General features: G+C 41.7%; 1 protein-coding gene, 1 long non-coding RNA gene, 12 other non-coding genes and 1 pseudogene across 16 annotated transcripts in view; 2 read left to right on the top strand and 13 right to left on the bottom strand.

Annotated features, from left to right (window-relative positions):
• The window catches only part of LOC137491295 (uncharacterized), a 331,835-nt gene that overhangs the window by 72,594 nt on the left and 234,811 nt on the right, over nucleotides 1-24,430 (top strand). The window lies entirely within an intron of this gene.
• Nucleotides 640-711, bottom strand: trnap-cgg (transfer RNA proline (anticodon CGG)). The gene has a single exon. It is a non-coding gene; the product is annotated as a tRNA-Pro (tRNA).
• Nucleotides 1,012-1,083, bottom strand: trnap-agg (transfer RNA proline (anticodon AGG)). The gene has a single exon. It is a non-coding gene; the product is annotated as a tRNA-Pro (tRNA).
• trnap-ugg (transfer RNA proline (anticodon UGG)) lies at nucleotides 2,512-2,583 on the bottom strand. Its single transcript has one exon. It is a non-coding gene; the product is annotated as a tRNA-Pro (tRNA).
• On the top strand, nucleotides 3,059-7,269 carry LOC110439570 (uncharacterized). Of its 3 annotated transcripts, XR_002458566.3 has the most exons (5): nucleotides 3,059-5,918; nucleotides 6,130-6,200; nucleotides 6,609-6,706; nucleotides 6,859-7,056; nucleotides 7,150-7,269. It is a non-coding gene; the product is annotated as an uncharacterized lncRNA (long non-coding RNA). The 3 variants fall into 3 exon arrangements; XR_002458565.3 differs by having other exon boundaries at nucleotides 6,130-6,706; XR_012402937.1 differs by having other exon boundaries at nucleotides 3,059-6,706.
• On the bottom strand, nucleotides 11,380-17,966 carry LOC137491461 (uncharacterized; annotated as a pseudogene).
• Nucleotides 13,063-13,144, bottom strand: trnal-aag (transfer RNA leucine (anticodon AAG)). The gene is given in 2 exon segments: nucleotides 13,063-13,097; nucleotides 13,107-13,144. It is a non-coding gene; the product is annotated as a tRNA-Leu (tRNA).
• Nucleotides 13,958-14,039, bottom strand: trnal-aag (transfer RNA leucine (anticodon AAG)). Its single transcript has one exon. It is a non-coding gene; the product is annotated as a tRNA-Leu (tRNA).
• On the bottom strand, nucleotides 14,523-14,604 carry trnal-uag (transfer RNA leucine (anticodon UAG)). The gene has a single exon. It is a non-coding gene; the product is annotated as a tRNA-Leu (tRNA).
• trnal-aag (transfer RNA leucine (anticodon AAG)) lies at nucleotides 15,086-15,167 on the bottom strand. Its single transcript has one exon. It is a non-coding gene; the product is annotated as a tRNA-Leu (tRNA).
• trnal-uag (transfer RNA leucine (anticodon UAG)) lies at nucleotides 15,823-15,904 on the bottom strand. Its single transcript has one exon. It is a non-coding gene; the product is annotated as a tRNA-Leu (tRNA).
• Nucleotides 16,386-16,467, bottom strand: trnal-aag (transfer RNA leucine (anticodon AAG)). The gene has a single exon. It is a non-coding gene; the product is annotated as a tRNA-Leu (tRNA).
• trnal-uag (transfer RNA leucine (anticodon UAG)) lies at nucleotides 17,123-17,204 on the bottom strand. The gene has a single exon. It is a non-coding gene; the product is annotated as a tRNA-Leu (tRNA).
• On the bottom strand, nucleotides 17,686-17,767 carry trnal-aag (transfer RNA leucine (anticodon AAG)). The gene has a single exon. It is a non-coding gene; the product is annotated as a tRNA-Leu (tRNA).
• On the bottom strand, nucleotides 21,913-21,985 carry trnav-cac (transfer RNA valine (anticodon CAC)). Its single transcript has one exon. It is a non-coding gene; the product is annotated as a tRNA-Val (tRNA).

Below are 24,430 nucleotides of genomic sequence, written 5' to 3'. Positions count from 1 at the left end.
ACACTATCTGCTGACAAACTGGAATTCTTCGAAAAACGTTTTTTATGAAAGCCATAATGCCCTGTAAAACAACAGAATAACTGCAAGAACTCGTCCGGGATTTAAACCCGGGACCTCTCACACCCTAAGCGAGATTCATACCCCTAGACCAACGAGCCACAAAAGTTTGAATATTTCACAAGACATCAGAAGCAACAGATGGTCAGAAATCCTTATCTAACAAACATTGAAGCAGGGCTTTTGCTTCATTTGGACCCGAGACTTCTGCAATGGTTCGTCCAGGATTTGAAAATGGGAGCTCTCGCACCTTATGCGAGAATCATGCCCGTAGACCAACGAGCCACTGCAAAACAGCCACTTTACATGGCAACACTATCTGCTGACAAACCGGCATTCTCAGAAAAAAGGCCTCTGTGTAAGCCACAACGCCCTTACAAAACAAAAGACAACTGTAAGGGTTCAACTGAAATTTGAACCTAGGATTTCTCATGGCATGAACGAGAATCAAACTCCTAGACCAGCAAGCCACTATGCAAAGGAATGTTTTATGTGGCAACACTATCTGCTGACAAACTGGAATTCTTCGAAAGACATTTTAATGAAAGACATAGTGCCCTGTAAAACACATAACACCTGTAAGGGCTCGTCCGGGATTTGAACCCGGGACCTCTCACACCCGAAGCGAGAATCATACCCCTAGACCAACGAGCCACTGCAAAACAGTAACTTTATATGGCAACACTATCAGCTGACGAACTGGCATTCTCAGAAAAAAGGCCTCTGCGTAAGCCACAACGCCCTTACAAAACAGCGGACAACTGTAAGGGCTCAACCGAAATTTGAATCTGGGATTTCTCACGGCATGAACGAGAATCATAGTCCTAGACAACCAAACCACTATGCAAAGGAATGCTTTATGTGCCGACACTATCTGCTGACAAACTGGAATTCTTCGAAAAACGTTTTTTTATGAAAGCCATAATGCCCTGTAAAACAAAAGAATAACTGCAAGGGCTCGTCCGGGATTTGAACCCGGGACCTCTCGCACCCTAAGCGAGAATCATACCCCTAGACCAACGAGCCACAAAAGCTTGAATATTTTACAAGACATCAGAAGGAACAGATGGTCAGAAATCCTTATCTAACAAACATTGAAGCAGGGCTTTTGCTTCATTTGGACCCGGGACTTCTGCAATGGTTCGTCCAGGATTTGAAAACGAGACCTCTCGCATCTTAAGCGAGAATCATGCCCGTAGACCAACGAGCAACTGCAAAACAGCCACTTTACATGGCAACACTATCTGCTGACAAACCGGCATTCTCAGAAAAAAGGCCTCTGTGTAAGCCACAACGCCCTTACAAAACAAAAGACAACTGTAAGGGTTCAACTGAAATTTGAACCTAGGATTTCTCATGGCATGAACGAGAATCAAACTCCTAGAACAGCAAGCCACTATGCAAGAAATATTTTATGTGGCGACACTATCTGCTGACAAATTGAAAATCTTTGAAAGACGTTTTTCCGAAAGACATAATGCCCTGTAAAACACAGTACACCTGCAAGGGCTAATCCAGGAACTGAACCCGGGTCCTCTCGCAACCGAAGCGAGAATCATACCCATAGACCAATGAGCCACTAAATTGAGAGAATTTCACAAGACGTCAGATGGTCAGAAATCTTTCTCTAATGAATCAAGGGCACCCTAAGTGAGAATCATACCCCTAGACCACCGAGCCACTGCAAAACAGCAACTTTATATGGCAACACTATCTGCTGACAAACTGGCATTCTCAGAAAAAAGGCCTCTGTGTAAGCCACAACAACCTTACAAAACAGCAGACAAGTGTAAGGGCTCAACCGAAATCTGAATCTGGGATTTCTCATTGCATGAACGAAAATCATACGCCTAGACCAGCAAGCCACTTTGCAAAGGAATGTTTTATGTGGCGACACTATCTGCTGACAAACTGGAATTCTTCAAAAGACATTTTAATGAAAGTCATAGTGCCCTGTAAAACACATGATACCTGCAAGAGCTCGTCCAGGATATGAACCCATGACATTTCTCACCCAAAGCGAGAATCATACCCCTAGACCAACGAGCCACTACTGTGATAAAATTTCACATGGCGTCAGAACCATCAGATAGTCAGAAAACTTTCTCTAACGAATCAATGGCACCCTAAGCGAGAATCATACCCCTAAACCAACTAGCTATTGTAACAGCCACTTTACATGGCAAAACTATCTGCTGATGAACTGGCATTCTCAGAAAAAAGGCCTCTGTGTAAGCCCGTAGACCTTACAAAACAGCAGACAAATGTAAGGGCTCAACCGAAATTTGATTCTGGGATTTCTCATTGCATGAACGAAAATCATACTCCTAGACCAGCAAGGCACTATGCAAAGGAATGTTTTATGTGGCGACACTATCTGCTGACAAACTGGAATTCTTCGAAAGACATTTTAATGAAAGTCATGGTGCCCTGTAAAACACATGACACCTGCAAGGGCTCGTCCGGGATTTGAACTCGGGACCTCTCACACCCAAAGCGAGAATCATACCCCTAGACCAACGAGCCACTACTCTGATAAAATTTCACATAGCGTCAGAAGCATCAGATAGTCAGAAAACTTTCTCTGACGAATCAAGGGCAACCTAAGCCAGAATCATACCCCTAGACCAACGAGCCACTGCAAAACAGTATCTTTACATGGCAACACTATCTGCTGACAAACCGGCATTCTCAGAAAAAGGCCTCTGTTTAAGCCACAACGCCCTTACAAAACAAAAGACAACTGTAAGGGTTCAACTGAAATTTGAACCTAGGATTTCTCATGGCATGAACGAGAATCATACTCCTGGACCAGCAAGCCACTATGCAAGAAATATTTTATGTGGCGACACTATCTGCTGACAAATTGGAATTCTTTGAAAGACGTTTTTACGAAAGATATAATGCCCTGTAAAACACAGTACACCTGCAAGGGCTCATCCGAGAATTGAACCCGGGTCCTCTCGCAATCGAAGCGAGAATCAAACAGATGGACCAATGAACCACTAAATTGAGAGAATTTCACAAGGCGTCAGATAGTCAGAAATCTTTCCCTAACGAATCAAGGGCACCCTAAGTGAGAATCATACCCCTAGACCACCGAGCCACTGCAAAACAGCAACTTTATATGGCAACACTATCTGCTGACGAACTGGCATTCTCAGAAAAAAGGCCTCTGTGTAAGCCACAACAACCTTACAAAACAGCAGACAAGTGTAAGGGCTCAACCGAAATCTGAATCTGGGATTTCTCATTGCATGAACGAAAATCATACTCCTAGACCAGCAAGCCACTATGCAAAGGAATGTTTTATGTGGCGACACTATCTGCTGACAAACTGGAATTCTTCGAAAGACATTTTAATGATAGACATAGTGCCCTATAAAACACATAACATCTGCAAGGGCTCGTCCGGGATTTGAACCCAGGACTTTTCACACCCAAAGCGCGAATCATACCCCTAGACCAACGAGCCACTAAACTGAATTTATTTCACATGGTGTTAGAAGCATCAGCTAGTCAGAAAACTTTCTCTAACGAATCAAGGGCACCCTAAGCGAGAATCATACCCCTAGATCAACGAGCCACTGCAAAACAGTAACTTTATATGGCAACACTATCAGCTGACGAACTGGCATTCTCAGAAAAAAAGGCCTCTGTGTAAGCCACAACGCCCTTACAAAACAGCAGACAACTGTAAGGGCTCAACCGAAATTTGAATCTGGGATTTCTCACAGCATGAACGAGAATCATAGTCCTAGACAACCAAACCACTATGCAAAGGAATGTTTTATGCGCCGACACTATCTGACAAACTGGAATTCTTCGAAATACATTTTTTTGTCTTTATTTTAACAAAACAAAAAAGAACAGAACAATGACAACAGCTTACAACCAAGAAATTTCTTAGCATCACAGCACATAATGAAAATCAAAATAAAAAAGAAGACATAAAAATACAGAGTAATAATAAAAATAGAAAAGTACATAAATTAACCAAAGTTTATGGTGATCTAAGGTTTTGCAAAAATGTACCTGAAATCCTAGGACCTACATATTCAAGCAACGGAGTCCAGATCTGATAAAAAGTGTTTTTCTATGGAGAGAGATTAGACTCAATAATAATTCACGCAAAAGACACGATGTACACATGCGTAGCCATATTCACATGCGTAAAATATTTATTTATACTCACAAAAACAATTCACATGCACAAAATAAAAATACATTTTCATAAAATACATTTCACAAATGCAAAACACCATTTGCAAATATATAAGAGTGTACAAAAAGTTTTGAATGTTTAAAATTCACGAGTTCATCCTGAATGAGAATGTGCAAATCCTCTCTCACGTACGACTCACCCTGAATACGAGTGTGTGCATTTTTGAGACTTTCCTGTCAGCACACACCTCCCACGTGAGTCACTCGTGCCCTGTAGCCAATAAGATGCGAGCTTACTGTTCAACCAATCACAACTCCCTGTATGCACTAGAAATGCACTAGCTAGTGGTAGTAGACCAATGAGAGAAAGCATCTCAAGTGGGACCATTCCCTTGCCTGCAGAGCCTGAAAACATGGTAAGGCAAGCCTTAAAAAGGTAATTTTTCATGTTTACTGTAAAACACAACTTTTTGTGTCATGCAAAAAATGTTTCTTATTATTAATATGTTTATTCATTTTGCCCTTTTGTCACTATAGGCAATTCCCAAGTATGTTTGGGACAGAGATTTTTCTGTGGCCAAACCTGGAAACATTAAAAAAACTGATTTTCAAATCCATGTCCTCTCTGAACCATCACCCTTCACACCAAAAGGAGATGAAGACCTTGAGCTTGTCCATGCTGGACTTGGAAAAAGGCTTTTAACTGTTCCAGATAATTTTAAACACAGTGAGGTAATTGCAAATGTTACTATAATACTAGGAATTGATGGGAGTTTTATATCTGTTGGAAAAAAAAAAAAAAAAAAACTAAATGATGAATTTTGTTTCATTCTTAAGATTGTCAGTCTGCTTGAAGGAGAGTTTCCCAAATTAAAAACACTTCAGGGTGGCTGGATGTTTTACAAGTCTACAGGTATTTATGTTTTGCATGTTACATATAAACAAAAAATGATTTGTGTGCATTTGCAATAACTTTGCACTTTTGTAAATTAATGAAACTGGTATGTGCTTTGTTGGCGTTAATAATTTAGTAATAAGCTTCATTAGTTTAAACTTTTTAGTCAAGGACATGTTTCTCTGCCATGTTCTAAGATTATGGCATGCCCTACTTCAGTTTTCCAGTGGTAAACAGAGCTTTATTGAACATTTCTGTCCAAAATTTTAGGTGACACATTTATAACAATATTGCTAGCCCAAGAAGGCAACAGTAGTCCTGAATGTGATTCTCAATTGATTTTGCCATTAGGTGGTGGTGGGCGGCGTAAGCTGTCTATAATTCCCACAGATGCTGATGGATACTCAACTCGACTCCTAAAATCAGTGTCAAATAATGGAAAGAACATGCTGTTTGTAGTTCCATTACAGGAACAGCTTTCCACTGAACCATTACCTTATGATTCTGTGGCGTTTGCTAAGATGCCACAGTCCAGCTGTATGAAATGTGGTAAGAAAATACCACTGCCATTGCTGCCCTTACACATTGAAGAGTGTAAAGAAGCTGAGACAGTAAGTCATACAGTATTATGGTTTTATTTTTCTATCAATATTATTTATTTACAATGCCAATGCATTTTGATTACTTTTATTAGGAGTCTTCAAATGATGTGACCATTCTAGATGATGATGTAGACAAAAATGTAATCAAAACTGTTGACCAGCCAAGCCCACTTCACCCCATCTTAGAACCATCATTACAGGTCTTTGATCAAAGCCTATTTCTTGTATTTGGGTATACTCACTATATTTGAATATACCCAATTCGTGGTTCCATAAAGAATGTGTTTGAAGCTATTCAAAATTTGAGACTATTCTTAATATTTTAGAATCTTTTTATGGGGTAGAATATGTATGTTCTTCAACAAATTTGCTACAAACATACATTGTTTAATTTATTTGTACTTTTTACAGATTTGTCCAATTTGCCAGATCTCTTTCCCAACTGATGTCTTGCCTTTTCATGCAAGCATGTGTGGTGAAGGGTAAAGTTATGCTAAAAATTGTAGGATGACATGCCTTTAATACTAAAGGATTAGTTTGCACAGTTTGTTTTGGTTGTATATATCTCGAGGGAGATGTACAAAGATCAGATGGAATGTAGGGTAAAAAATTAACAAAATAATTTTCTGGTGGACTGTCTTAAATTTAAATTAATGTGTTGGTTTCATAAACTGGGTCAGTAGTAGACATTATTAGATTTGATGTATGTAGCTTTTATAAGCCTTGCTTTGAGAAAATCATTACTGGTGACTTTTGACATTAATGACTTTGTCTGGCACTAGGGTCTAAGCCTTGTCTATGAAACTGGGCAAATGCTTTTAATATGCATGAAAATTTTTGAAGTGGCTTAATGAACAAAATTGAAATTGTTTGTGTCTTGCCTGTTTTAGAGAAAGGACTTTTGGTGACAATGATTCTTCATTCACTTTAAATACAGAAGAATTGCCAGGACCCTCAACTGCACAATCTTCAACATCCCTGTCTGCAGGTTAGACACAACACATTTTATTTTTTTTTTAGTGCTGTTGTACTGTAAAATGATAAGTGCATCTTTATTCATTTATTCTTTTATCTTTTTTGTATTGTTATTCAACTATGCTTGTAAAATGGTATTTAGATAAATTGTTCATTTGATTTCAGCATGGAAAAATGAAATTGACCCATTCAAATCATCTCGAATGTTCTGTGATGAGTTGCTCTCCATCAATTCACACTGTCCATCTCTATCATTACTCATCAACCAGTTTGATACTATGGATGAACAAGATAGTACCCTGGTTTCATTTTATAAAATGAACAGTGCTAATTGGTCCACTCCATTGAAATATAGATTGACTGGTACTCCTTTTTTTATTATTAAAATCATTTGAATCGCTTATAGTCTGTACAGTTTGTGCAACGAACTTGCTTCATTTTGGGTTTTTTTTTCAGGAGATGCAGCTGTTGGCAAGGGAGTTAACCGCCATATTTTGTCAATGATGATGCAAAAACTAAAGACTGGCTTCACTTTAAATTTGGGTTTGTAATTGGTTGCAGTTCGGTTACATGTGCACACACACACACACACACACACACACACACACACACGCACACACACACATATATATATATATATATATATATATATATATATATATATATATATATAAAGTTAATTTTCGTCAACACTGCCTGTAACCCTGACCTTTTTCTGTATGATTTCGTGCACTGTACTTGAGAAGCCTTTTGCACACCTAATAAGATGTAAAATATTCATAACATTATCTTTCTATTTAATGGTGGGCAATGCAGATCGATGCTGACTGGTACCATTACAGTGCATACAGAGAAAACATTTGTTTAGAATTTTACAGATGTGATTTGATGTTTTATGTCTCTTTTGCTTTTGGGCTATTACAGATTTTATGGCTGGCCGGATGATAGGCCATTCATTTTTGCATGGAGGTCCTAGTCTTTCTAGACTGAGCATACCCGTGGTCATAATCAGCTCAGACCTCGTTTATTTTAAAATAATTTAATTCACAGGAAATAGAAAAATAAGAAAGTTACATTTCTTTTTTAATTCTCCCCAAAATTAAAGAACTTCAGTTAAAATGATTAATGATGTGTCTCCATCAAAAGAATTCTTGAGATTAAAAGTTGATACTGAGGAGAACTTGTCAATTTTGTGAAAGTTATTGAAAACACTGAGCATGTTTATACAATTGCATATACTCATGTACATGACTCATAACACATAATGTCGCGCACATCATTAATTCTATTTTATTTACTTGTGTAAATATATATTTATTCACTTTTTAAATTAAATACAGTAATATTATTGACTAATATGAAAATGTTTATCTGATTTATGTACAATGCAGTTTTTACAGTAATATTTTTAGTCTTTTAGTTGAAATATTATATGAGTGACTTGCTTTGTTTATCAAATAAAGTGTATCTAATTGGATCTGCATTTTAAACATTAAATAAAAGTTTAAAAGATAATATTTTTTGTTTTACATATTTAGGTTTTAGTTATAATACTCCCAAAATATTTTGGCAGAAATCCACAGATTTTTATCAATATTCTTCGCAGAAATAGCAAAAAACGTTGACAGATTCTTTCTGGCCCTACTCATGACTCATAATACGTAATGCATAATACAGAATGTCTCATGTCAATATCCATTTAAACCCTTTTTACAATAAACAAGTTAAATTTGGTGTAACTAAAACAAATTGTACACAGCATTACCTGGTTAACAACCTTTTATGCTTTGCAAAACATTCTTCATTTATAAATGCAGGTTTTTGGACCTTCTTTTTAAGTGTGACTTTGAGATTATTAGACTCATGAAAGGCCTAATAAAAGTATCCTCTTTCAATTTTTATTTTGCTCACCTATCATTGCTGGTTAGTAATAGTATATATATATATATATATATATATATATTAGGGATGCACGATATATTGGCGGCCATATCGGTATCGGCCGATAAATGCTATTTTTAGGACTATCGTTATCGATTCGATGTCTAAATTCGGCTGATATCTTTAAGCCGATAAATTACGTAATTGTACAGACTTGCGCGCTGCGCACGCGTGGGCGGAACTTGTTCAGACTTGCCCACTGCACTATAATGGATCTCTCTTCACACTGTTTATTCCTTCAAAGTCTGTCATTTCTTCAAGTGGTATTGCTGTGCGTTAATAAGTCAGTAAGTAACCATGTTCCTTATCATTGTAGATGTGTTTGATTGAGTGTCATTGTGTATTTTGCTTTAAATCGCCTCAGGAAAAATATTAACTATGTAAACCTTTCCAGCTCTGTCTCTTTGTTGTGTAGAGATAGCAGGGGATCTTAACTTATTACTCCAGGGCCGAATAATATTAGTTTCGTGGTGAATTGCCTTCTCTTTTAGTTGCAGCCGGTGAATGAACGAGGACACATGTAACTTGGTCCAAAATATTTATTACTTTTCGTGTGGTACAACAAATCAGTCACCTAAAATAGTCTCATTGCCCAAAAACCGCTCCTCTCTCTCTCCCTCTCCCTCTGCGCTTCACACACACACACACCAAACTGCAACTGGACCCGCACATTTTACAACAAGTGTAAACAGTTGTTTGTAATCTGATTATTTGTTATTATCAACACGTTGCTTGTCATGTGTTGTTGATGTAAGATGTATTCAGTTTGATCGAAATATTCATATTGATTATGACGAGCGCGCGAGCTGTCACCGCGCACACACACACACTGTAGCACGGGGGAGAGGTGAATCCAGTCATAGAGGCTCTCGACCAGCGGCTCATTCTGTCTTTATATTCAGCTCTGTTAGCCATAAAGTCAGCTCATTGCAGGTTTTGTATGAAAATCTGACTCTGATGGCAACTCTTCCTCTACAGTTGAGTAAAACTCAGCGGTTTATCATAAACTTTTCATCGATCATTTTCCCCCCCGCAATTGACAGCAAGAACGAGCGCAGATGCATCTGATTGACAAGCAGCAGCTACATGTTCGAAAGAATCTAAAACGCCAAATAGCATGAATCTGTGCCGCATTTTCTAAACGTACTATCTGTAAGCTATTTACTTGTACGGTGGCTCTGAACTGTCAAAACACCTCTAAAAAAGACTTTTTCGTACATGACGTATTTGTACATGTGTACATCACTGTAACACGTTTTATTCAAGAACATTTGAGCTGGTTTCAGTCCTTAATGCTTTCATTGTCATCTTATTTAAATATATTTAATTTGCTTGTTGAATAAATCATATTTTGTTATTTAACCTTCTTAATTTTATGCAACAGCCAAGTTGCATGTTAATTTGCTATGAAGAAAAGGAAGTAATGTATTTTTTGCATGCTGATTTATGTGAAATCTTGAATATAGGTCTATAATCACCTTGCAATTTTGAAGTTAAAGCTTTTTTGCTTTGAGTATGGACTATTTAGTTCATAAAAGAAGTTCAATCTTTTATGAAGTTTGCTGTATAAAAATATATCATTTTGAAATATTTATAAATATCGGCCTATACATATCGGTGCATCCCTAATATATATATATATATATATATATATATATACAGGAACAATCAGAATGTTAATAATTAAATAACTTGTTACTCTTAAAATAATTTACCTTTAACACAATAAACCTAAAACTATAACCTACACACACACACCACTTGCAGACAGCACACAATATAATCTATCAGTGCACATGAGTAGTACAATATGTAATGCATATAAATAATATTTGGAATTTACAGATAGCTGAAGTCCTTCAGTAGTCTAATGAGTACTGGAATTAGCATGTAAGCTAACAAATCACTCATGTTCTCATTCACAATAGCAACACTGGGTTTCCCATACACTGATTTATTTGTAGTAATGTGGGAGTTTTCACATGAACATTTCTTTAAGGGAAACTAGTTGTCCATAGAAAGTTTAATTGTCTTCATGAAGAAAACTTGTTTATTTTCTAAAATATGTCCATCAAAATAAAAGTGTAGTGTTTTGAAACCAAAGTCTCCATTTGTACCCACAACACATCAAGAGTTTATCAAGTCAAAATCTCATAATCTGACAAAAATCTGATCTGTGGTAACTGGCAAATGGCATTGTGTAGTCTGAACAGGGCTTTATGGAGTCTGCATCAGTCTCTCACTGTCATTGCAAGTTCACACCGGCCGAGTTTAGGTGGACTTTCATTCACCAACATGTTTTGTGAAACTGCAGACAAAAGCCCAAAATTGGAGGCAAATCGGTGTTTGTTCAAGGGAGTGAAAATCAAACAATGTGAATAATCAAAAACACAATCTAAGGGTGTAGGACAGTTTACCCTGTATATCCCCAAACATTTTCTCCTCCCTAATCTTTCTAATTCTCTTTTCAGTGCCGACCATTTGATTGCAGTGTGCAATGTGCACAAATTTGGTTTTCAGTTCATAATAACTTGAAACACATATAGAGTTATTTTGCTTTCTTGCAGCCCTGTGGAAACTCTCACAACCTGGCACATCTTCACCCCTCTTCAGTTATTGAGTTTAAATCTTCAGGTTCAAAGGGTTTCATTCCAGTAACTTGAGATATATTCAGGAGTTCACACTTGTCCCGAGATGCTATCCCATGCTATCCCAGGAAAGCCTTAAGCTCTGCTGGACAAGGCCTCATTTTTTCTCTCCATTGTAAAGCTTTATGTGATTGACGAGACATCTTTTATGTTTGAAGACCTTTCCACTCTCACTGCATCGAAAACGCTCGCCTGAGTGAATCTTCATGTGTTGCTTAATGGAGTCTTTGCATGAGAGACTCTTTCCACAATGATCACATGTAAACACTGTGGTTCCAGTATGACCATTCGTGTGATTCATGATTCTAGCTTTGGTTGTGAAGCTCCTTCCACACTGAGCACATGCAAACGGCTTCTGTTCGGTGTGAGTTATCATGTGGTGTTTGAGTGAGCCTTTATGTGGGAACCTTTTACCTTACCACACTCTGTGCATGTGTAAGGTTTCTCTCCAGTGTGAATCCTCATGTGGATGGTAAGGTTTTGTTTTTGAGAAAAACCTTTCCCACACTGTGTACAAATAAAGCTTCTCTCTCCAGTGTGAGTTTTCATGTGGACTTCAAGGTTGCCATTTTGCTTACAACTTTTTCCACACTGAGGGCAAGAGTAGAGCCTCTCTCCAGTGTGAATTCTTCTGTGCACTGCCAAGTTTCCTGTAGAATAGAAGCTTTTTCCGCACTGTTAGCATGCGTACAGCCTCTCTCCAGTGTGAATTCTCATGTGCACTTTTAAGTTTCCTGTATTATAGAAGCTTTTTTTCACACTGTTTGCAGGTGTAAGGTTTCTCCCTAGTGTGGTCAAGGTTTGGCTTTTGACTGAAACTCTTTCTACTCTGTTTACAGCTGAAATTACACCTAGACTTGGATTTCCGAGGTTTTCTGTGTGATGAAGTCTTTTTAGTGAGTGTGGGTTTTTCATCACTCATTATTTCTTGTTGTTTCTCTTCTATTTCACTCCATTGATGTGTCTCTTCTTTCAGCACCATCAGGTCTTCAAAAAAGAACAAAAAAGTGAACTTTAGTATAAAGGCAAACTGGCAAGCATGAAATGGATGTTTACCCTAAATATTAAAATGAGCTTACCATTTACTCTCCATCATGTGGTTTTAAACATTTCCTGTCTTCTGGAACACAAAGTAAGCTAGCATTTTTATCACAATATCGTAATTTGTCTTCAACAGAATCAAGAAACTCATCAAGGTTTAAAACCAAACAATGGAAAGTAAATGGTGAGGCTATTTTCATTTCTGTGTCAGAAAGTCATACCAACACTGACTCACATAATCAACACATCTCTTGACTCTGGTTTATTCCCCACTGTATTACAACTGTAATTGTGAATCTTTACTGTTCCTGTTTCAACAGGGTGCTCTTGCTAAAAGGAGCAATGGCAGAGAGAGACTTCCAGTGCAGACTTTGTTAAGATGCTGCAATCTAATCGTGGGAAAGACACTTGCTCCTGAGCAGATTCGAGCTTGGGGATGTGTTGCTGTCACACCAACAAGTCTGCCGTGAGTTTCAAAGAACACATTATACTGACTAGTTGCCAACTTAAATGTACTTTCTTATTTCCAGCGTTCACTGAGACTCACACACACACTCAAGCAGTTTGGCCATATTTAAAACCTTTTCTGGCAGCTGTAGGATTGGAACCCACACCCCCGAAGAGACAGGAGCCTAAATCCAGCGCCTTAGACCACTACGAGCAGAAGCGTGCAGTATCACTTTGCAAGTCTGTTTGCTCAAGCAGAAAGGTCATTCTCAAGCATCCTAAAAGGACTGCCTGGCAGCGGTGGGATTCGAACCCACGCCCCCAAAGAGACTGATGTCTTAATCTAGCGCCTTAGACCACTCGGCCACGCTACCTTGCCAAGCTGCTTTCCCTGAGCAGTTTTTGCACCAACTTGTTTCAAGTAGCGCAACAGCACTGGGAAATCAGTTGAATTTGGCCATGCATTGCTGGAGCTCCTCAACAAAGAAAGAGAGCTGCTTAATACCAGCTTAGGAAGCACTCCCACCTTCCTGTCAAGCACAGTTCTGTCTCTATTAGAGCACACCTCAAGGCATTTGAAGTCTACTCCAAACAGCAGCCAGCTGCGATGCATTTAAGCACCTGATTACAAGGTAACTGTTATTTCACAAAAGAGTGAGTTACTGATTCCATCACAGCAGACCCCACATGTTGTTGTTATTATATTCAAATCCAGTTATAGAGTATTACTACTCTAATTGTGAATCTTTACTGTTCCTGTTTCAATAGGGTGCTCTTGCTAAAAGGAGCAATGGCAGAGAGAGACTTCCAGTGCAGACTTTGTTAAGATGCTGCAATCTAATCGTGGGAAAGACACTTGCTCCTGAGCAGATTCGAGCTTGGGGATGTGTTGCTGTCACACCAACGAGTCTGCCGTGAGTTTCAAAGAACACATTATACTGACTAGTTGCCAACTTAAATGTACTTTCTTATTTCCAGCGTTCACTGAGACTCACACACACACTCAAGCAGTTTGGCCATATTTAAAAACTTTTCTGGCAGCGGTGGGATTCGAACCCACACCCCCGAAGAGACAGGAGCCTAAATCCAGCGCCTTAGACCACTACGAGCAGAAGCGTGCAGTATCACTTTGCAAGTCTGTTTGCTCAAGCAGAGAGGTCATTCTCAAGCATCCTAAAAGGACTGCCCGGCAGCGGTGGGATTCGAACCCACGCCCCCAAAGAGACTGAAGCCTTAATCTAGCGCCTTAGACCGCTCGGCCACACTACCTTGCCAAGCTGCTTTCCCTGAGCAGTTTTTGGACCAACTTGTTTCAAGAAGCGCAATAGCACTGGGAAATCAGTTGAATTTCAGTAACTGTTATTTCACAAAAGAGTGAGTTACTGATTCCATCACAGCAGACCCCACATTGTTGTTATTATATTCAAATCCAGTTATAGAGTATTACTACTCTAATTGTGAATCTTTACTGTTCCTGTTTCAATAGGGTGCGCTTGCTAAAAGGAGCAATGGCAGAGAGAGACTTCCAGTGCAGACTTTGTTAAGATGCTGCAATCTAATCGTGGAAAAGACACTTGCTCCTGAGCAGATTCGAGCTTGGGGATGTGTTGCTGTCACACCAATGAGTCTGCCGTGAGTTTCAAAGAACACATTATACTGAATAGTTGCCAACTTAAATGTACTCTCTCATTTCCAGCGGTCACTGAGAACACGCACGCACTCAAGCAGTTTGTCCGTGTTTAAAATCACATCTGGCAGCGGTGGGATTCGAACCCACGCCCCCGAAGAGACTGGAGCCTAAATCCAGCGCCTTAGACCCCTCGGCCACCCTACCCTAGATATATCCTTGCAGTGGTCCCTTTTCTGCCCAATTTTACGGAAGCAGAACAGCAGAGAAGACGCAGAGCTTCCTAGTGAAGCCCTTAAACTTTGGCCAAGAAGTCTACATTTGGATGCGAGCTGAAGCGTGCAGTATCACTTTGCAAGTCTGTTTGCTCAAGCAGCGAGGTCATTCTCAAGCATCCTTAAAGTACTGCCTGGCAGTGGATGGGATTTGAACCCACACCCACAAAGAGACTGGGGCCTAAATCCAGCGCCTTAGATCCCTTGGCTACGCTATCCCAGATGACTCCATGCAGTGGTCCCTTTTCTGCCCAATTTTACGGAAGCAGAGAGGACGCCGAGCTTCCTAGTGAAGCCCTTCAACTTTGGCCAAGGAGTCTACGTTTGGATGTGAGTGAAAGCATGCAGTATTACTTTACAAGTATGTTTGCTCAAGCAGAGAGGTCATTCTCAAGCATCCTAAAAGGACTGCCTGGCAGCGGTGGGATTCGAACCCACGCCCCCGAAGAGACTGGAGCCTTAATCCAGCGCCTTAGACCGCTCGGCCACGCTACCTTGCCAAGCTGCTTTCGCTGAGCAGTTTTCACACCAACTTGTTTCACGTAGCGCAACAGCGCTGGGAAATCAGTTGAATTTGGCCATGCATTGCTGGAGCTCCTCCACAAAGAAAGAGAGCTGCTTAATACTAGCTTAGGAAGCACTCCCACCTTCCTGTCAAGCACAGTTCTGTCTCTATTAGAGCACACCTCAAGGCATTTGAAGTCTACTCCAAACGGCAGCCAGCTGCGATGCATTTAAGCACCTGATTACAAGGTAACTGTTATTTCACAAAAGAGTGAGTTACTGATTCCATCACAGCAGACCCCACATTGTTGTTATTATATTCAAATCCAGTTATAGAGTATTACTACTCTAATTATGAATCTTTACTGTTCCTGTTTCAATAGGGTGCTCTTGCTAAAAGGAGCAATGGCAGAGAGAGACTTCCAGTGCAGACTTTAAGATGCTGCAATCTAATCGTGGGAAAGACACTTGCTCCTGAGCAGATTCGAGCTTGGGGATGTGTTGCTGTCACACCAACGAGTCTGCCGTGAGTTTCAAAGAACACATTATACTGAATAGTTGCCAACTTAAATGTACTCTCTCATTTCCAGCAGTCACTGAGAACACGCACGCACTCAAGCAGTTTGTCCGTGTTTAAAATCACATCTGGCAGCGGTGGGATTCGAACCCATGCCCCCGAAGAGACTGGAGCCTATATCCAGCGCCTTAGACCCCTCGGCCACGCTACCCTAGATGTATCTTTGTAGTGGTCCCTTTTCTGCCCAATTTTACGGAAGCAGAACAACAGAGAAGACGCAGAGCTTCCTAGTGAAGCCCTTAAACTTTGGCCAAGAAGTCTGCATTTGGATGCGAGCTGAAGCGTGCAGTATCACTTTGCAAGTCTGTTTGCTCAAGCAGAGAGGTCATTCTCAAGCATCCTAAAAGGACTGCCTGGCAGCGGATGGGATTTGAACCCACACCCACAAAGAGACTGGAGCCTAAATCCAGCGCCTTAGATCCCTTGGCTACGCTATCCCAGATGACTCCATGCAGTGGTCCCTTTTCTGCCCAATTTTACGGAAGCAGAGAGGACGCCAAGCTTCCTAGTGAAGCCCTTCAACTTTGGCCAAGGAGTCTACGTTTGGATGTGAGTGAAAGCATGCTGTATTACTTTACAAGTATGTTTGCTCAAGCAGAGAGGTCATTCTCAAGCATCCTAAAAGGACTGCTTGGCAGCGGTGGGATTCGAACCCACGCCCCCGAAGAGACTGGAGCCTTAATCCAGCGCCTTAGACCGCTCGGCCACGCTACCTTGCCAAGCTGCTTTCCCTGAGCAGTTTTCACACTAACTTGTTTCACGTAGCGCAACAGCGCTGAGAAATCAGTTGAATTTGGCCATGCATTGCTGGAGCTCCTCCACAAAGAAAGAGAGCTGCTTAATACTAGCTTAGGAAGCACTCCCACCTTCCTGTCAAGCACAGTTCTGTCTCTATTAGAGCACACCTCAAGGCATTTGAAGTCTACTCCAAACGGCAGCCAGCTGCGATGCATTTAAGCACCTGATTACAAGGTAACTGTTATTTCACAAAAGAGTGAGTTACTGATTCCATCACAGCAGACCCCACATTGTTGTTATTATATTCAAATCCAGTTATAGAGTATTACTACTCTAATTGTGAATCTTTACTGTTCCTGTTTCAATAGGGTGCTCTTGCTAAAAGGAGCAATGGCAGAGAAAGACTTCCAGTGCAGACTTTAAGATGCTGCAATCTAATCGTGGGAAAGACACTTGCTCCTGAGCAGATTCGAGCTTGGGGATGTGTTGCTGTCACACCAACGAGTCTGCTGTGAGTTTCAAAGAACACATTATACTGAATAGTTGCCAACTTAAATGTACACTCTCATTTCCAGCGGTCACTGAGAACACGCACGCACTCAAGCAGTTTGTCCGTGTTTAAAATCACATCTGGCAGCGGTGGGATTTGAACCCACGCCCCCGAAGAGACTGGAGCCTAAATCCAGCGCCTTAGACCCCTCAGCCACGCTACCCTAGATGTATGTTTGCAGTGGTCCCTTTTCTGCCCAATTTTACAGAAGCAGAACAGCAGAGAAGACGCAGAGCTTCCTAGTGAAGCCCTTAAACTTTGGCCAAGAAGTCTACATTTGGATGCGAGCTGAAGCGTGCAGTATCACTTTGCAAGTCTGTTTGCTCAAGCAGAGAGGTCATTCTCAAGCATCCTAAAAGGACTGCCTGGCAGCAGATGGGATTTGAACCCACACCCACAAAGAGACTGGAGCCTAAATCCAGCGCCTTAGATCCCTTGGCTACGCTATCCCAGATGACTCCATGCAGTGGTCCCTTTTCTGCCCAATTTTACGGAAGCAGAGAGGACGCCGAGCTTCCTAGTGAAGCCCTTCAACTTTGGCCAAGGAGTCTACGTTTGGATGTGAGTGAAAGCATGCAGTATTACTTTACAAATATGTTTGCTCAAGCAGAGAGGTCATTCTCAAGCATCCTAAAAGTACTGCCTGGCAGCGGTGGGATTCGAACCCACGCCCCCGAAGAGACTGGAGCCTTAATCCAGCGCCTTAGACCGCTCGGCCACGCTACCTTGCCAAGCTGCTTTCCCTGAGCAGTTTTCACACCAACTTGTTTCACGTAGCGCAACAGCACTGGGAAATCAGTTGAATTTGGCCATGCATTGCTGGAGCTCCTCCACAAAGAAAGAGAGCTGCTTAATACTAGCTTAGGAAGCACTCCCACCTTCCTGTCAAGCACAGTTCTGTATCTATTACTGGATACAGCATCATGTCTAGAGCATCATGTCTAGACCAATTATGTCCTCTTGCATCCAGGCCAGCCCGTGCCAGTCCTCCTGCACCCTGGCTCTCGGATGCTCTCCGTGAGCATCGATCAAAACTTCGAGCTGCAGAAAGAATTTGGCGGAAAACTAAAAATCCTGCACAGCTCTTAACATACCAAACTCTTCTGTCCTCTTTCTCGGCTGAGGTTACTTCGGCAAAGCAGACATATTACCGTCTGAAAATCAACAATGCCACTAATCCTTGCCTACTTTTTAAAACATTTTCCTCCCTCCTCTATCCTCCTCCTCCACCCGCATCCTCTAAACTTACTACTGATGACTTTGCTACATTCTTTTGCACCAAAACTGCAAAAATCAGTGCTCAATTTGCTGCACCTACAACAAACACGCAAGGTACACCACCAACACCACACACACTCACCTCTTTTTCTCAGCTCTCTGAGTCTGAGGTGTCCAAACTGGTGCTATCTAGCCATGCAACCACCTGTCCACTCAATCCCATTCCCTCTCATCTCTTGCAAGCCATCTCTCCTGCAGTCATACCAACACTGACTCACATAATTAACACATCTCTTGACTCTGGTTTATTCCCCACTTCATTTAAGCAGGCTAGGGTAACCCCACTGCTAAAGAAACCCAACCTGGACCATATGCTACTTGAAAACTACAGACCAGTATCCCTGCTTCCATTCATGGCCAAGATTCTGGAGAAAGTAGTGTTCAATCAAGTCCTGGACTTTCTTACTCAAAACAATCTCATGGACAACAAGCAATCCGGCTTTAAGAAAGGCCACTCAACTGAGACTGCCCTGCTCTCGGTCGTGGAGGATCTCAGACTGGCTAAAGCAGACTCTAAATCATCAGTCCTCATTTTGCTGGACTTGTCAGCTGCTTTTGACACTGTCAACCACCAGATCCTGCTATCTACGCTCGAGTCACTGGGCGTTGCGGGCACTGTTATACAATGGTTCAGATCTTACCTCACTGACAGATCATTCAGGGTGTCTTGGAGGGGTGAGGTGTCCAACCTACAGCATCTAAACACTGGGGTACCTCAAGGCTCTGTTCTTGGGCCACTTCTCTTCTCCATCTACACATCATCTCTAGGACCAGTCATCCAGAGACATGGATTCTCCTACCACTGCTATGCTGATGATACCCAGCTATACCTCTCTTTTCATCCTGATGATCCCTCGGTTCCAGCTCGCATTTCAGCCTGCCTGTTGGATATTTCACACTGGATGAAAGATCGTCATCTTCAGCTGAACCTCGCAAAAACGGAAATGCTTGTAGTTTCTGCCAACTCGACTCTACACCATAACTTTTCAATCCAGATGGACGGGGCAACCATTACTGCATCCAAAATGGTGAAAAGCCTTGGAGTAACGATTGATGACCAACTAAACTTCTCTGACCACATCTCTAGAACTGCTCGATCGTGCAGATTCACACTCTATAACATCAGAAAGATCCAACCCTTCTTATCTGAACATGCAGCTCAACTCCTTGTTCAAGCTCTTGTTCTCTCCAAACTGGATTACTGTAACTCTCTACTAGCTGGGCTTCCAGCTAACTCTATCAAGCCTCTTCAACTGCTCCAGAATGCAGCAGCACGAGTGGTCTTCAATGAACCTAAACGAGCACATGTCACTCCGCTGCTAGTCCGTTTGCACTGGCTGCCAGTTGCTGCTCGCATCAAATTCAAAGCTCTGATGTTTGCCTACAAAGTGACTTCTGGCCTTGCTCCTTCTTATCTGCTCTCGCTTCTGCAGATCTATGTGCCCTCCAGAAACTTGCGTTCTGTGAATGAACGTCGCCTCGTGGTTCCATCCCATAGGGGGAAGAAATCACTTTCGCGAACGCTCACGCTCAATCTGCCCAGTTGGTGGAATGAACTCCCTAACTGCATCAGAACAGCAGAGTCACTCGCTACTTTCAAGAAACGACTAAAAACTCAACTATTTAGTCTCCACTTCACTTCCTAATCTGTAATTGCCTCTCTGAATATCACACTAACTGTACAAAAAAAAAAAAAAAACTAATACTACTAATACTTCCCTTCTTAGACTTTACAGACCTGAAACTTGCTTATAGCACTTATTCATTGTTGCTCTTGGTTGTGTAAATTGCTTCCTTGTCCTCATTTGTAAGTCGCTTTGGATAAAAGCGTCTGCTAAATGACTAAAAAAAAAAAAAAAAAAAAAAAAAAAACTGTTTTTTACAAACCTTGTTCCATCTTCTATGTTTGTGCCAGGATACAATCTTCTTTTAATTTTAGATATGGGGAAAACTCCCCATCTCTCTAGCTTGCTTAAAATTTCTTCATCTGCTAGGTAAACAGGCAGATGCTTGAACGAAACAACATAGTCTCTGTTTTGTAACCTCCGTACTTCAGATTTCACTCCTTTAATTGTCAATCCATTGTCTATTAAAATTTCCGTGTCATCTTCAGTCTCCATTGTTACTTCATACTCCCTTTGTTTGTTTGGGTCTCACCGCCAGAATTCTTCCTGCTCCAATCAGCTCCGTGACTGCTTTGTTTATATCAAATCTTCTTGCATCTTTTACATTTTCTACTCCTACAGTTACTGTTGCTTCCTTTGTGCATACTCTTCTTTGTACCTCTTGCTTATCCTTACCTTTCTCACCTCTTCGTTGGCCGGGCTCTTCATTTTATTTATCTCTTTGTCTGTTGTCAAGTCCGTTTTCTTTATCTCTTCGTCTGTTATCCAGCCCATTTTCTTTATCCTTTCGTGCAAGTCCCTCCATTTCCATGTCGTTGCCGGGGAATCTGTCCATGATTAAAAATAAAACACACTACATAACCACCCTTCAGTCAGCAAAATGCTGCTGTTAGGTGGTTTTTAAAGACAAAAAAGAAAACAAACAAACAAAAACAATCAAGGTCAAAAAACAAAAAGGTAGACAAACAAAATGGGGAGAGCCTTTCTCTCCTTACTGCTGCCAACTCACTTGCTGTTTGCTCTATAGCTCCCTCAGGGTGGTGTGGCCGTAAGCAATGACAGCTGTCAAGTGTTGGCTATTGAAACTAGGCGCAGCCCCAGGAGGCGAGCACAGATCCATGCCCTTGTATCGTGGATCATCCAGTGAGCAGAGAGCCAATTGAGAATGTGCGTAAAAGCAAATCTGAATGTTTCCGCCCAGTCTCTAACAGGAGACCCTCCGCTTGTAAAGCCATCGTGAAAACCACAGGAGCCTCCGGTTAGGGTGAGAGCACTGTCTTGTGGTGCCAGCGTAAAGAGAGACGTAAAGTCACTTTCCACAATGTTTTCATTCAATGTTCTACGCTGGTGGAATCACCTTCCCATTCCCACTCGGATTACGGATACACTGGTGTCCTTCAAACGACAGCTAACACCCATCTCTTCAAAGTACACCCGAACCCCGGTGAATATCCCTCTCTCTAAAGAAAACGAAACTCCTACTCCAGCACAGAATTCTCTGAGCACAAACAAATTACTTGGAATAAATAGCCCTTTTTCGTATGCATTGCCTCGTCTTGTTGAATACCTCCACTATTGTATGTCGCTTTGGACAAAGGGGTCCGCTAATTGTATGCTTCCGACCAGTTTCGAACAGGAGACCTTTAGCGTGTAATGCAAACATGATAAACACTACACTACGGAAACCAATAGGCCAGTGCTGCTTCAAGTATTTATAGTCTTTTTTTTAGAGCTGTCTTGTACGGTCTGCACCGTGAAGGGCCAGCAAACGCACTGGCCACCTGCTCATGCACGACACAAAGCTAAAAGAAATCAGATTCTACGCAAGTTTGCGACACCGCGAGGGGAGGTAAACACTGGGTTGAATTCAAACTTCTAGCCTCACACCGCTCTGCAGAAAGAATGTATTCAGTGAACGTCAGTACTCAACAGAAGCCTGATTTGACAATTGTCATAAAAGCCAGAGGTTGTTTCCGCCCAGTTTCGAACTGGGGACCTTTCGCGTGTGAGGCGAACGTGATAACCACTACACTACGGAAACCTTCAGGCAAATCAGGCAGATAACCATTTTTGATTGGGTGCCTGTCGACGATCATTGCTGGTGCGGCAGTGGATGCTATTATTTTCTCGCCAAAACAAGAGCACTGTTTCGAACCGAGGACCTTTCGCGTGTTAGGCGAACGTGATGACCACTACACTACAGAAACCCCACAAGTGCTTTCACCAGCGAAGTTAGGCCTGCAAGGATAAAACAAGGCGTACGCGTTGGTCAATCGAGCGGACAAAGCCAACTCAGCGTGACAAGCTCCCTGCAGGTATTAGGGCCAATTTACAATCCGGGCCCCACACCGCTGTACAGGTCCTTGCGAAATGTCCCCTTACGTCACATTTGAAGCACCTGAATTCTGGGCGTTCCTTCATCACATTTTCTGAGCTCATGCATAGTCGACAGGTTTTTACCTGATTGGTGTGCATGACTCTAAAGTGCTGTGGCCCTTCCGCCGTCTCGATTTTGGTACTGTATGGTAAGGAGACCATCTCTTCCGGAAATCTGTTTTTTACAAACCTTGTTCCATCTTCTATGTTTGTGCCAGGATACAATCTTTTTTTAATTTTAGATATGGGGAAAACTCCCCATCTCTCTAGCTTGCTTAAAATTTCTTCATCTGCTAGGTAAACAGGCAGATGCTTGAACGAAACAACATAGTCTCTGTTTTGTAACCTCAGTACTTCAGATTTCACTCCTTTAATTGTCAATCCATTGTCTATTAAAATTTCCGTGTCATCTTCAGTCTCCATTGTTACTTCATACTCCCTTTGTTTGTTTGGGTCTCACCGCCAGAATTCTTCCTGCTCCAATCAGCTCCGTGACTGCTTTGTTTATATCAAATCTTCTTGCATCTTTTACATTTTCTACTCCTACAGTTACTGTTGCTTCCTTTGTGCATACTCTTCTTTGTACCTCTTGCTTATCCTTACCTTTCTCACCTCTTCGTTGGCCGGGCTCTTCATTTTATTTATCTCTTTGTCTGTTGTCAAGTCCGTTTTCTTTATCTCTTCGTCTGTTATCCAGCCCATTTTCTTTATCCTTTCGTGCAAGTCCCTCCATTTCCATGTCGTTGCCGGGGAATCTGTCCATGATTAAAAATAAAACACACTACATAACCACCCTTCAGTCAGCAAAATGCTGCTGTTAGGTGGTTTTTAAAGACAAAAAAGAAAACAAACAAACAAAAACACTCAAGGTCAAAAAACAAAAAGGTAGACAAACAAAATGGGGAGAGCCTTTCTCTCCTTACTGCTCACGGTACTGCGGTGTGGCTCCCAGGAGACAGCTCCTGCCAAGTTTGCATGTCAGGATGGCCGAGCACTCTAAGGTGCTGCGTTCAGGTCGCAGTCTCCCCTGGAGGCGTGGGTTCGAATCCTACTTCTGACAAACCGAGCCTGCGGCAGTGCGCTCAGGCTGAAGTCTTTAACTCTCTGCCCCCATGTCCGAATGATACAGTAACACTGACAAAGTGCCGCATCACGCGGGCTTTAATGCAAGTGCACTGAAAGGGGATCAAGAGAATTGTCCTGGGATGGCGTTGCTTTTTAAGGTTTGCAGGGCATTTTTTCGTCAAATCCTCGTACGACGTCAAGTCATGACATTTGACAGATCCATGCCCTTGTATCGTGGATCATCCAGTGAGCAGAGAGCCAATTGAGAATGTGCGTAAAAGCAAATCTGAATGTTTCCGCCCAGTCTCTAACAGGAGACCCTCCGCTTGTAAAGCCATCGTGAAAACCACAGGAGCCTCCGGTTAGGGTGAGAGCACTGTCTTGTGGTGCCAGCGTAAAGAGAGACGTAAAGTCACTTTCCACAATGTTTTCATTCAATGTTCTACGCTGGTGGAATCACCTTCCCATTCCCACTCGGATTACGGATACACTGGTGTCCTTCAAACGACAGCTAACACCCATCTCTTCAGAGTACACCCGAACCCCGGTGAATATCCCTCTCTCTAAAGAAAACGAAACTCCTACTCCAGCACTAAATTCTCTGAGCACAAACAAATTACTTGGAATAAAAAGCCCTTTTTCGTATGCATTGCCTCGTCTTGTTGAATACCTCCACTATTGTATGTCGCTTTGGACAAAGGGGTCCGCTAATTGTATGCTTCCGACCAGTTTCGAACAGGAGACCTTTAGCGTGTAATGCAAACATGATAAACACTACACTACGGAAACCAATAGGCCAGTGCTGCTTCAAGTATTTATAGTCTTTTTTTTATAGAGCTGTCTTGTAGGGTCTGCACCGTGAAGGGCCCGCAAACGCACTGGCCACCTGCTCATGCACGACACAAAGCTAAAAGAAATCAGATTCTACGCAAGTTTGCGACACCGCGAGGGGAGGTAAACACTGAGTTGAATTCAAACTTCTAGCCTCACACCGCTCTGCAGAAAGAATGTTTTCAGTGAACGTCAGTACTCAACAGAAGCCTGA

Source organism: Danio rerio, chromosome 4 (assembly GCF_049306965.1).
Source record: "Danio rerio strain Tuebingen ecotype United States chromosome 4, GRCz12tu, whole genome shotgun sequence".
NCBI lineage: Eukaryota > Metazoa > Chordata > Actinopteri > Cypriniformes > Danionidae > Danio > Danio rerio.
This window is presented reverse-complemented; position numbering and strand designations above follow the sequence as displayed.